We start from the raw sequence: 13,692 nt of genomic DNA, 5'->3' as shown, positions 1-13,692 counted from the left end.
GTTAGGTTAGGTTAGGTTAAGTTGGGTTGGGTTAGGTTAGGTTAGGTTAGGTAAGGTTAGGTTAGGTTAGGTTAGGTTAAGGTATGAACCGTCGTAAAACCGCATTAAACAATGTCACTTAGTGAGATGCAGTGTTTTTCACCTTTACAAATTGGGAACTGTGATATCTAATGTGAAAGTGCTTGAAACCGTCGTAATGTTGTAGAAAGCAATGTAAAGTAGCGAGTAAAACGTTTCCTAACGATAGAAGTGCGAAGGTCATGTTAGGTTGAGTTATGTTAGTTTAAGCTAGGTAGCGTCGTGAAACTACCAAAAACAACGTCATCTAACGAGATACTGATGTTTTATTGCGAGTACGAAACTGCGATAGGTGAAATGTTGTGAAAGCACACAAAACGGCATGAACAAGCCAAATACTGCGTGTTGTACCGTTACAAGTGCGAAACTGCTATGTTGTGATATTCTCGTTAAAGCGCATGCAAGCATCGTGAAACCTTAAAGAACGATGTCATTTAGCGAGATACAGCGTTCTGTACTGCAATAAGTTGGTGAAAAACTGTGAGGTTATGCAAATATCCTAATTGTGAACGAAACAGTGTAATAGAGCGTTTTTTAATACAAGTGCGAATGTTAGGTTAGGTTAAGATATGAACCGTCGTAAAACCGCATTAAACAATGTCACTTAGTGAGATGCAGTGTTTTTCACCATTACAAGTTGGGAACTGCGATATCTAATGTGAAAGCACTTGCAAACGTCGTTAGGTTAGGTTAGGTTAGGTTAGGTTACGTTAGGTTAGGTTTGGTTAGGTTAGGTTAGGTTAGGTTAGGTTATGTTAGGTTAGGTTGGGTTAGGTTAGGTTAGGTTACGTTAGGTTAAGGTATGAACCGTCGTAAAACCGCAATAAACAATGTCACTTAGTGAGATGCAGTGTTTTTCACCTTTACAAGTTGGGAACTGCGATATCTAATGTGAAAGCGCTTGAAACCGTCGTAATGTTGTAGAAAGCAATGTAAAGTAGCGAGTAAAACGTTTCCTAACGATAGAAGTGCGAAGGTCATGTTAGGTTGAGTTATGTTAGTTTAAGCTAGGTAGCGTCGTGAAACCACCAAAAACGACGTCGTCTAACGAGATAGTGTTGTTTTATTGCGAGTACGAAACTGCGATAGGTAAAATGTTGGGAAAGCACACAAAACGGCATGAACAAGCCAAATACTGCGTGTTGTACCGTTACAAGTGCGAAAGTGCTATGTTGTGACATTCTCGGTAAAGCGCATGCAAGTATCGTGAAACCTTAAAGAACGATGTCATTTAGCGAGATACAGCGTTCTGTACTGTAATAAGTGTGAGAAACTGTGAGGTCAAGCAAATATCGTAATTGTGAACGAAACAGTGTAATTGAGCGTCTTTAGATACAAGTGCGAATGTTAGGTTAGGTTGACATATCAACCGTCGTAAAACCGCATTAAACAATGTCACTTAGTGAGATGTAGTGTTTTTCAACATTACAAGTCGGGAACTACGATATCTAATGTGAAAGCGCATGAAACCGTCGTAATCTTGTAGAAAACATTGTAAAGTGGCGAGTAAAACGTTTTCTAACGATAGAAGCGCGAAGGTTAGGTTAGTTTAAGCTAGGTAGCGTCGTGAAACTACCAAAAACGACGTCATCTAACGAGATAGTGTTGTTTTATTGCGAGTACGAAACTGCGATAGGTGAAATGTTGTGAAAGCACACAAAACGGCATGAACAAGTCAAATAGTGCGTGTTGCACCGTTACAAGTGCGAAACTGCTATGTTGTGATATTCTCGTTAAAGCGCATGCAAGCATCGTGAAACCTTAAAGAACAATGTCTTTTAGCGAGATACAGCGTTCTGTACTGCAATAAGTTGGTGAAAAACTGTGAGGTTATGCAAATATCGTAATTTTGAACAAAACAGTGTAATAGAGCGTTTTTAGATACAACTGCGAATGTTAGGTTAGGTTAAGATATGAACCGTCGTAAAACCGCATTAAACAATGTCAATTACTGAGATGCAGTGTTTTTTACCATTAAAAGTGGGGAACTGCGATATTTAATGTGAAAGCGCTTGCAACCGTCGTTAGGTTAGGTTATGTTAGGTTAGGTTAGGTTTGGTTAGGTTAGGTTAGGTTAGGTTAGGTTAGATTAGGTTAGGTTGGGTTGAGTTGTGTTAGGTTAGGTTAGGTTGGGTTAGGTTAGGTTAGGTTAGGTTAGGTTAGGTTACGTTAGGTTAGGTTACGTTAGGGTAGGTTAGGTCAGGTTACGTTAGGTTAGGTTAGGTAAGGTAAGGATAATTTGGTTAGGTTAGGTAAGGTTAGGTTAGGTTAGGTTAGGTTGGGTTGGGTGTTGTTGGGTTGGGTTGGGTTGGGTTAGGTTGGGTTAGGTTAGGTTAGGTTAGGTTAGGTTACGTTAGGTTATGTTAGGTTAGGTTAGGTTACGTTAGGTTAGGTCAGGTAAGGTTAGGTTACGTTAGAATAGGTTAGGTTAGGTTACGTTAGGTTAGGTTAAGTTAGGTTAGGTTAGGTTTGGTTAGGTTAGGTTAGGTTAGCTTAGGTTAGGTTAGGTTGGGATGGGTTGGGTTAGGTTGGGTTAGGTTAGGTTAGGTTAGGTTAGGTTGGGTTAGGTTAGTTTAGGTTAGGTTAGGTTAGGTTACGTTAGGTTATGTTAGGTTAGGTTAGGTTACGTTAGGTTAGGTTAGGTCAGGTAAGGTTAGGTTACGTTAGAATAGGTTAGGTTAGGTTACGTTAGGTTAGGTTAAGTTAGGTTAGGTTAGGTTTGGTTAGGTTAGGTTAGGTTAGCTTAGGTTAGGTTAGGTTGGGATGGGTTGGGTTAGGTTGGGTTAGGTTAGGTTAGGTTGGGTTAGGTTAGTTTAGGTTAGGTTAGGTTAGGTTAGGTTAAGTTGGGTTGGGTTAGGTTAGGTTAGGTTAGGTAAGGTTAGGTTAGGTTAGGTTAGGTTAAGGTATGAACCGTCGTAAAACCGCATTAAACAATGTCACTTAGTGAGATGCAGTGTTTTCACCATTACAAGTCGGGAACTGCGATATCTAATGTGAAAGCGCTTGCAAACGTCGTTAGGTTAGGTTAGGTTAGGTTAGGTTAGGTTAGGTTTGGTTAGGTTAGGTTAGGTTAGGTTAGGTTAGGGTATGTTAGGTAAGGTTTGGTCGGGTTAGTTTAGGTTAGGTTGGGTTAGGTAAGGTTAGGTTAGGTTAAGATATGAACCGCGCTAAAACCGCATTAAACAATGTCACTTAGTGAGATGCTGTGTTTTCCACCATTACAAGTCGGGAACTGCGATATCTAATGTGAAAGCGCATGAAACCGTCGTAATCTTGTAGAAAACATTGTAAAGTAGCGAATAAAACGTTTTCTAACGATAGAAGTGCGAAGGTTCGGTTAGTTTGAGCTAGGTAGCGTCGTGAAACCACCAAAAACGACGTCATCTAACGAGATAGTGTTGTTTTATTGCGAGTACGAAACTGCGATAGGTAAAATGTTGTGAAAGCACACAAAACGGCATGAACAAGCGAAATACTGCGTTTGTACCGTTACAAGTGCGAAACTGCTATGTTGTGACATCTCGGTAAAGCGCATGCAAGTATCGTGAAACCTTAAAGAACGATGTCATTTAGCGAGATTCAGCGTTCTGTACTGTAATAAGTTGGTGAGAAACTGTGAGGTCAAGCAAATATCGTAATTGTGAACGAAACAGTGTAATTGAGCGTCTTTAGATACAAGTGCGAATGTTAGGTTAGGTTGACATATCAACCGTCGTAAAACCGCATTAAACAATGTCACTTAGTGAGATGTAGTGTTTTTCAACATTACAAGTCGGGAACTACGATATCTAATGTGAAAGCGCATGAAACCGTCGTAATCTTGTAGAAAACATTGTAAAGTGGCGAGTAAAACGTTTTCTAACGATAGAAGTGCGAAGGTTAGGTTAGGTTAGGTTAGTTTAAGCTAGGTAGCGTCGTGAAACTACCAAAAACGACGTCATCTAACGAGATAGTGTTGTTTTATAGCGAGTATTAAACTGCGATAGGTGAAATGTTGTGAAAGCACACAAAACGGCATGAACAAGCCAAATACTGCGTGTTCTACCGTTACAAGTGCGAAACTGCTATATTGTGATATTCTCGTTAAAGCGCATGCAAGCATCGTGAAACCTTAAAGAACAATGTCATTTAGCGAGATACAGCGTTCTGAACTGCATTAAGTTGGTGAAAAACTGTGAGGTTATGCAAATATCCTAATTGTGAACGAAACAGTGTAATAGAGCGTTTTTCAATACAAGTACGAATGTTAGGTTAGGTTAAGATATGAACCGTCGTAAAACCGCATTAAACAATGTCACTTAGTGAGATGCAGTGTTTTTCACCATTACAAGTTGGGAACTGCGATATCTAATGTGAAAGCACTTGCAAACGTCGTTAGGTTAGGTTAGGTTAGGTTAGGTTAGGTTAGGTTTGGTTAGGTTAGGTTAGGTTAGGTTAGATTAGGTTAGGTTGGGTTGAGTTGGGTTAGGTTAGGTTAGGTTAGGTTAGGTTGGGTTAGGTTAGGTTAGGTTAGGTTAGGTTATGTTAGGTTAGGTTACGTTAGGTTAGGTTAGGTTAGGTGACGTTACGTTAGGTTAGGTTAGGTTAGGTAAGGATAATTTGGTTAGGTTAGGTAAGGTTAGGTTAGGTTAGGTTAGGTTGGGTTGGGTGTTGTTGGGTTGGGTTGGGTTGGGTTAGGTTGGGTTAGGTTAGGTTAGGTTACGTTAGGTTAGGTTAGGTTAGGTTACGTTACGTTAGGTTATGTTAGGTTAGGTTAGGTTACGTTAGGTTAGGTTAGGTCAGGTAAGGTTAGGTTACGTTAGAATAGGTTAGGTTAGGTTACGTTAGGTTAGGTTAAGTTAGGTTAGGTTAGGTTTGGTTAGGTTAGGTTAGGTTAGCTTAGGTTAGGTTAGGTTGGGTTGGGTTAGTTTAGGTTAGGTTAGGTTAGGTTAGGTTAAGTTGGGTTGGGTTAGGTTAGGTTAGGTTAGGTAAGGTTAGGTTAGGTTAGGTTAAGGTATGAACCGTCGTAAAACCGCATTAAACAATGTCACTTAGTGAGATGCAGTGTTTTTCACCTTTACAAGTTGGGAACTGTGATATCTAATGTGAAAGCGCTTGAAACAGTCGTAATGTTGTAGAAAGCAATGTAAAGTAGCGAGTAAAACATTTTCTAACGATAGAAGTGCGAAGGTCATGTTAGGTTGAGTTATGTTAGTTTAAGCTAGGTAGCGTCGTGAAACTACCAAAAACAACGTCATCTAACGAGATAGTGTTGTTTTATTGCGAGTACGAAACTGCGATAGGTGAAATGTTGTGAAAGCACACAAAACGGCATGAACAAGCCAAATACTGCGTGTTGTACCGTTACAAGTGCGAAAGTGCTATGTTGTGATATTCTCGTTAAAGCGCATGCAAGCATCGTGAAACCTTAAAGAACGATGTCATTTAGCGAGATACAGCGTTCTGTACTGCAATAAGTTGGTGAAAAACTGTGAGGTTATGCAAATATCCTAATTGTGAACGAAACAGAGTAATAGAGCGTTTTTTAATACAAGTGCGAATGTTAGGTTAGGTTAAGATATGAACCGTCGTAAAACCGCATTAAACAATGTCAATTACTGAGATGCAGTGTTTTTCACCATTAAAAGTGGGGAACTGCGATATTTAGTGTGAAAGCGCTTGCAACCGTCGTCAGGTTAGGTTAGGTTAGGTTAGGTTTGGTTAGGTTAGGTTAGGTTAGGTTAGGTTAGATTAGGTTAGGTTGGGTTGAGTTGGGTTAGGTTAGGTTAGGTTAGGTTAGGTTGGGTTAGGTTAGGTTAGGTTAGGTTAGGTTACGTTAGGTTAGGTTACGTTAGGTTAGGTTAGGTTACGTTACGTTAGGTTAGGTTAGGTTAGGTAAGGATAATTTGGTTAGGTTAGGTAAGGTTAGGTTAGGTTGGGTTGGGTGTTGTTGGGTTGGGTTGGGTTGGGTTAGGTTGGGTTAGGTTAGGTTAGGTTACGTTAGGTTAGGTTAGGTTAGGTTACGTTAGGTTATGTTAGGTTAGGTTAGGTTACGTTAGGTTAGGTTAGGTCAGGTAAGGTTAGGTTACGTTAGAATAGGTTAGGTTAGGTTACGTTAGGTTAGGTTAAGTTAGGTTAGGTTTGGTTAGGTTAGGTTAGGTTAGCTTAGGTCAGGTTGGGTTGGGTTGGGTTAGGTTGGGTTAGGTTAGGTTAGGTTGGGTTAGGTTAGTTTAGGTTAGGTTAGGTTAGGTTAAGTTGGGTTGGGTTAGGTTAGGTTAGGTTAGGTAAGGTTAGGTTAGGTTAGGTTAGGTTAGGTTAAGGTATGAACCGTCGTAAAACCGCATTAAACAATGTCACTTAGTGAGATGCAGTGTTTTTCACCTTTACAAGTTGGGAACTGTGATATCTAATGTGAAAGCGCTTGAAACCGTCGTAATGTTGTAGAAAGCAATGTAAAGTAGCGAGTAAAACGTTTTCTAACGATAGAAGTGCGAAGGTCATGTTAGGTTGAGTTATGTTTGTTTAAGCTAGGTAGCGTCGTGAAACTACCAAAAACAACGTCATCTAACGAGATAGTGTTGTTTTATTGCGAGTACAAAACTGCGATAGGTGAAATGTTGTGAAAGCACACAAAACGGCATGAACAAGTCAAATAGTGCGTGTTGTACCGTTACAAGTGCGAAACTGCTATGTTGTGATATTCTCGTTAAAGCGCATGCAAGCATCGTGAAACCTTAAAGAACGATGTCATTTAGCGAGATACAGCGTTCTGTACTGTAATAAGTGTGAGAAACTGTGAGGTCAAGCAAATATCGTAATTGTGAACGAAACAGTGTAATTGAGCGTCTTTAGATACAAGTGCGAATGTTAGGTTAGGTTGACATATCAACCGTCGTAAAACCGCATTAAACAATGTCACTTAGTGAGATGTAGTGTTTTTCAACATTACAAGTCGGGAACTACGATATCTAATGTGAAAGCGCATGAAACCGTCGTAATCTTGTAGAAAACATTGTAAAGTGGCGAGTAAGACGTTTTCTAACGATAGAAGTGCGAAGGTTAGGTTAGGTTAGGTTAGTTTAAGGTAGGTAGCGTCGTGAAACTACCAAAAACGACGTCATCTAACGAGATAGTGTTGTTTTATTGCGAGTACGAAACTGCGATAGGTGAAATGTTGTGAAAGCACACAAAACGGCATGAACAAGTCAAATAGTGCGTGTTGCACCGTTACAAGTGCGAAACTGCTATGTTGTGATATTCTCGTTAAAGCGCATGCAAGCATCGTGAAACCTTAAAGAACAATGTCTTTTAGCGAGATACAGCGTTCTGTACTGCAATAAGTTGGTGAAAAACTGTGAGGTTATGCAAATATCGTAATTTTGAACAAAACAGTGTAATAGAGCGTTTTTAGATACAACTGCGAATGTTAGGTTAGGTTAAGATATGAACCGTCGTAAAACCGCATTAAACAATGTCAATTACTGAGATGCAGTGTTTTTTACCATTAAAAGTGGGGAACTGCGATATTTAATGTGAAAGCGCTTGCAACCGTCGTTAGGTTAGGTTATGTTAGGTTAGGTTAGGTTTGGTTAGGTTAGGTTAGGTTAGGTTAGGTTAGATTAGGTTAGGTTGGGTTGAGTTGTGTTAGGTTAGGTTAGGTTGGGTTAGGTTAGGTTAGGTTAGGTTAGGTTAGGTTACGTTAGGTTAGGTTACGTTAGGGTAGGTTAGGTTAGGTTACGTTAGGTTAGGTTAGGTAAGGTAAGGATAATTTGGTTAGGTTAGGTAAGGTTAGGTTAGGTTAGGTTAGGTTGGGTTGGGTGTTGTTGGGTTGGGTTGGGTTGGGTTAGGTTGGGTTAGGTTAGGTTAGGTTACGTTAGGTTAGGTTAGGTTAGGTTACGTTAGGTTATGTTAGGTTAGGTTAGGTTACGTTAGGTTAGGTCAGGTAAGGTTAGGTTACGTTAGAATAGGTTAGGTTAGGTTACGTTAGGTTAGGTTAAGTTAGGTTAGGTTAGGTTTGGTTAGGTTAGGTTAGGTTAGCTTAGGTTAGGTTAGGTTGGGATGGGTTGGGTTAGGTTGGGTTAGGTTAGGTTAGGTTAGGTTACGTTGGGTTAGGTTAGTTTAGGTTAGGTTAGGTTAGGTTAGGTTACGTTAGGTTATGTTAGGTTAGGTTAGGTTACGTTAGGTTATGTTAGGTCAGGTAAGGTTAGGTTACGTTAGAATAGGTTAGGTTAGGTTACGTTAGGTTAGGTTAAGTTAGGTTAGGTTAGGTTTGGTTAGGTTAGGTTAGGTTAGCTTAGGTTAGGTTAGGTTGGGGTGGGTTGGGTTAGGTTGGGTTAGGTTAGGTTAGGTTGGGTTAGGTTAGTTTAGGTTAGGTTAGGTTAGGTTAGGTTAAGTTGGGTTGGGTTAGGTTAGGTTAGGTTAGGTAAGGTTAGGTTAGGTTAGGTTAGGTTAGGTTAAGGTATGAACCGTCGTAAAACCGCATTAAACAATGTCACTTAGTGAGATGCAGTGTTTTCACCATTACAAGTCGGGAACTGCGATATCTAATGTGAAAGCGCTTGCAAACGTCGTTAGGTTAGGTTAGGTTAGGTTAGGTTAGGTTAGGTTTGGTTAGGTTAGGTTAGGTTAGGTTAGGTTAGGGTATGTTAGGTAAGGTTTGGTCGGGTTAGGTTAGGTTAGGTTGGGTTAGGTAAGGTTAGGTTAGGTTAAGATATGAACCGCGCTAAAACCGCATTAAACAATGTCACTTAGTGAGATGCTGTGTTTTCCACCATTACAAGTCGGGAACTGCGATATCTAATGTGAAAGCGCATGAAACCGTCGTAATCTTGTAGAAAACATTGTAAAGTAGCGAATAAAACGTTTTCTAACGATAGAAGTGCGAAGGTTCGGTTAGTTTGAGCTAGGTAGCGTCGTGAAACCACCAAAAACGACGTCATCTAACGAGATAGTGTTGTTTTATTGCGAGTACGAAACTGCGATAGGTGAAATGTTGTGAAAGCACACAAAACGGCATGAACAAGCGAAATACTGCGTTTGTACCGTTACAAGTGCGAAACTGCTATGTTGTGACATTCTCGGTAAAGCGCATGCAAGTATCGTGAAACCTTAAAGAACGATGTCATTTAGCGAGATTCAGCGTTCTGTACTGTAATAAGTTGGTGAGAAACTGTGAGGTCAAGCAAATATCGTAATTGTGAACGAAACAGTGTAATTGAGCGTCTTTAGATACAAGTGCGAATGTTAGGTTAGGTTGACATATCAACCGTCGTAAAACCGCATTAAACAATGTCACTTAGTGAGATGTAGTGTTTTTCAACATTACAAGTCGGGAACTACGATATCTAATGTGAAAGCGCATGAAACCGTCGTAATCTTGTAGAAAACATTGTAAAGTGGCGAGTAAAACGTTTTCTAACGATAGAAGTGCGAAGGTTAGGTTAGGTTAGGTTAGTTTAAGCTAGGTAGCGTCGTGAAACTACCAAAAACGACGTCATCTAACGAGATAGTGTTGTTTTATAGCGAGTATTAAACTGCGATAGGTGAAATGTTGTGAAAGCACACAAAACGGCATGAACAAGCCAAATACTGCGTGTTCTACCGTTACAAGTGCGAAACTGCTATATTGTGATATTCTCGTTAAAGCGCATGCAAGCATCGTGAAACCTTAAAGAACAATGTCATTTAGCGAGATACAGCGTTCTGAACTGCATTAAGTTGGTGAAAAACTGTGAGGTTATGCAAATATCCTAATTGTGAACGAAACAGTGTAATAGAGCGTTTTTCAATACAAGTACGAATGTTAGGTTAGGTTAAGATATGAACCGTCGTAAAACCGCATTAAACAATGTCACTTAGTGAGATGCAGTGTTTTTCACCATTACAAGTTGGGAACTGCGATATCTAATGTGAAAGCACTTGCAAACGTCGTTAGGTTAGGTTAGGTTAGGTTAGGTTAGGTTAGGTTTGGTTAGGTTAGGTTAGGTTAGGTTAGATTAGGTTAGGTTGGGTTGAGTTGGGTTAGGTTAGGTTAGGTTAGGTTAGGTTGGGTTAGGTTAGGTTAGGTTAGGTTAGGTTACGTTAGGTTAGGTTACGTTAGGTTAGGTTAGGTTACGTTACGTTAGGTTAGGTTAGGTTAGGTAAGGATAATTTGGTTAGGTTAGGTAAGGTTAGGTTAGGTTAGGTTAGGTTGGGTTGGGTGTTGTTGGGTTGGGTAGGGTTGGGTTAGGTTGGGTTAGGTTAGGTTAGGTTACGTTAGGTTAGGTTAGGTTAGGTTACGTTACGTTAGGTTATGTTAGGTTAGGTTAGGTTACGTTAGGTTAGGTTAGGTCAGGTAAGGTTAGGTTACGTTAGAATAGGTTAGGATAGGTTACGTTAGGTTAGGTTAAGTTAGGTTAGGTTAGGTTTGGTTAGGTTAGGTTAGGTTAGCTTAGGTTAGGTTAGGTTGGGTTGGGTTAGTTTAGGTTAGGTTAGGTTAGGTTAGGTTAAGTTGGGTTGGGTTAGGTTAGGTTAGGTTAGGTAAGGTTAGGTTAGGTTAGGTTAAGGTATGAACCGTCGTAAAACCGCATTAAACAATGTCACTTAGTGAGATGCAGTGTTTTTCACCTTTACAAGTTGGGAACTGTGATATCTAATGTGAAAGCGCTTGAAACAGTCGTAATGTTGTAGAAAGCAATGTAAAGTAGCGAGTAAAACGTTTTCTAACGATAGAAGTGCGAAGGTCATGTTAGGTTGAGTTATGTTAGTTTAAGCTAGGTAGCGTCGTGAAACTACCAAAAACAACGTCATCTAACGAGATAGTGTTGTTTTATTGCGAGTACGAAACTGCGATAGGTGAAATGTTGTGAAAGCACACAAAACGGCATGAACAAGCCAAATACTGCGTGTTGTACCGTTACAAGTGCGAAAGTGCTATGTTGTGATATTCTCGTTAAAGCGCATGCAAGCATCGTGAAACCTTAAAGAACGATGTCATTTAGCGAGATACAGCGTTCTGTACTGCAATAAGTTGGTGAAAAACTGTGAGGTTATGCAAATATCCTAATTGTGAACGAAACAGTGTAATAGAGCGTTTTTTAATACAAGTGCGAATGTTAGGTTAGGTTAAGATATGAACCGTCGTAAAACCGCATTAAACAATGTCAATTACTGAGATGCAGTGTTTTTCACCATTAAAAGTGGGGAACTGCGATATTTAGTGTGAAAGCGCTTGCAACCGTCGTCAGGTTAGGTTAGGTTAGGTTAGGTTTGGTTAGGTTAGGTTAGGTTAGGTCAGGTTAGATTAGGTTAGGTTGGGTTGAGTTGGGTTAGGTTAGGTTAGGTTAGGTTAGGTTAGGTTGGGTTAGGTTAGGTTAGGTTAGGTTAGGTTACGTTAGGTTAGGTTACGTTAGGTTAGGTTACGTTACGTTAGGTTAGGTTAGGTTAGGTAAGGATAATTTGGTTAGGTTAGGTAAGGTTAGGTTAGGTTGGGTTGGGTGTTGTTGGGTTGGGTTGGGTTGGGTTAGGTTGGGTTAGGTTAGGTTAGGTTACGTTAGGTTAGGTTAGGTTAGGTTACGTTAGGTTATGTTAGGTTAGGTTAGGTTACGTTAGGTTAGGTTAGGTCAGGTAAGGTTAGGTTACGTTAGAATAGGTTAGGTTAGGTTACGTTAGGTTAGGTTAAGTTAGGTTAGGTTTGGTTAGGTTAGGTTAGGTTAGCTTAGGTCAGGTTGGGTTGGGTTGGGTTAGGTTGGGTTAGGTTAGGTTAGGTTGGGTTAGGTTAGTTTAGGTTAGGTTAGGTTAGGTTAAGTTGGGTTGGGTTAGGTTAGGTTAGGTTAGGTAAGGTTAGGTTAGGTTAGGTTAGGTTAGGTTAAGGTATGAACCGTCGTAAAACCGCATTAAACAATGTCACTTAGTGAGATGCAGTGTTTTTCACCTTTAAAAGTTGGGAACTGTGATATCTAATGTGAAAGCGCTTGAAACCGTCGTAATGTTGTAGAAAGCAATGTAAAGTAGCGAGTAAAACGTTTTCTAACGATAAAAGTGCGAAGGTCATGTTAGGTTGAGTTATGTTTGTTTAAGCTAGGTAGCGTCGTGAAACTACCAAAAACAACGTCATCTAACGAGATAGTGTTGTTTTATTGCGAGTACGAAACTGCGATAGGTGAAATGTTGTGAAAGCACACAAAACGGCATGAACAAGTCAAATAGTGCGTGTTGTACCGTTACAAGTGCGAAACTGCTATGTTGTGATATTCTCGTTAAAGCGCATGCAAGCATCGTGAAACCTTAAAGAACGATGTCATTTAGCGAGATACAGCGTTCTGTACTGCAATAAGTTGGTGAAAAACTGTGAGGTTATGCAAATATCGTAATTGTGAACGAAACAGTGTAATAGAGCGTTTTTCAATACAAGTACGAATGTTAGGTTAGGTTAAGATATGAACCGACGTAAAACCGCATTAAACAATGTCACTTAGTGAGATGCAGTGTTTTTCACCATTACAAGTTGGGAACTGCGATATCTAATGTGAAAGCACTTGCAAACGTCGTTAGGTTAGGTTAGGTTAGGTTAGGTTAGGTTAGGTTACGTTAGGTTAGGTTAGGTTAGGTTAGGTTAGGTTATGTTAGCTTAGGTTGGGTTAGGTTAGGTTAGGTTACGTTAGGTTAAGGTATGAACGGTCGTAAAACCGCAATAAACAATGTCACTTAGTGAGATGCAGTGTTTTTCACCTTTACAAGTCGGGAACTACGATATCTAATGTGAAAGCGCATGAAACCGTCGTAATCTTGTAGAAAACATTGTAAAGTGGCGAGTAAAACGTTTTCTAACGATAGAAGTGCGAAGGTTAGGTTAGGTTAGGTTAGTTTAAGCTAGGTAGCGTCGTGAAACTACCAAAAACGACGTCATCTAACGAGATAGTGTTGTTTTATAGCGAGTATTAAACTGCGATAGGTGAAATGTTGTGAAAGTACACAAAACGGCATGAACAAGCCAAATACTGCGTGTTCTACCGTTACAAGTGCGAAACTGCTATATTGTGATATTCTCGTTAAATCGCATGCAAGCATCGTGAAACCTTAAAGAACAATGTCATTTAGCGAGATACAGCGTTCTGTACTGCAATAAGTTGGTGAAAAACTGTGAGGTTAAGCAAATATCGTAATTGTGAACAAAACAGTGTAATAGAGCGTTTTTAGATACAAGTGCGAATGTTAGGTTAGGTTAAGATATGAACCGTCGTAAAACCGCATTAAACAATGTCAATTACTGAGATGCAGTGTTTTTCACCATTAAAAGTGGGGAACTGCGATATTTAATGTGAAAGCGCTTGCAACCGTCGTTAGGTTAGGTTAGGTTAGGTTAGGTTAGGTTAGGTTAGGTTTGGTTAGGTTAGGTTAGGTTAGGTTAGATTAGGTTAGGTTGGGTTGAGTTGGGTTAGGTTAGGTTAGGTTAGGTTAGGTTGGGTTAGGTTAGGTTAGGTTAGGTTAGGTTACGTTAGGTTAGGTTACGTTAGGTTAGGTTAGGTTAGGTTAGGTTACGTTACGTTAGGTTAGGTTAGGTTAGGTAAGGATAATTTGGTTAGGTTAGGTAAGGTTAGGTTAGGTTAGGTTAGGTTGGGTTGGGTGTTGTTGGGTTGGGTTGGGTTGGGTTAGGTT

This window comes from Rhipicephalus microplus, unplaced genomic scaffold (assembly GCF_043290135.1).
Source record: "Rhipicephalus microplus isolate Deutch F79 unplaced genomic scaffold, USDA_Rmic scaffold_36, whole genome shotgun sequence".
NCBI lineage: Eukaryota > Metazoa > Arthropoda > Arachnida > Ixodida > Ixodidae > Rhipicephalus > Rhipicephalus microplus.
Note: the sequence above shows the minus strand (reverse complement) of the source record.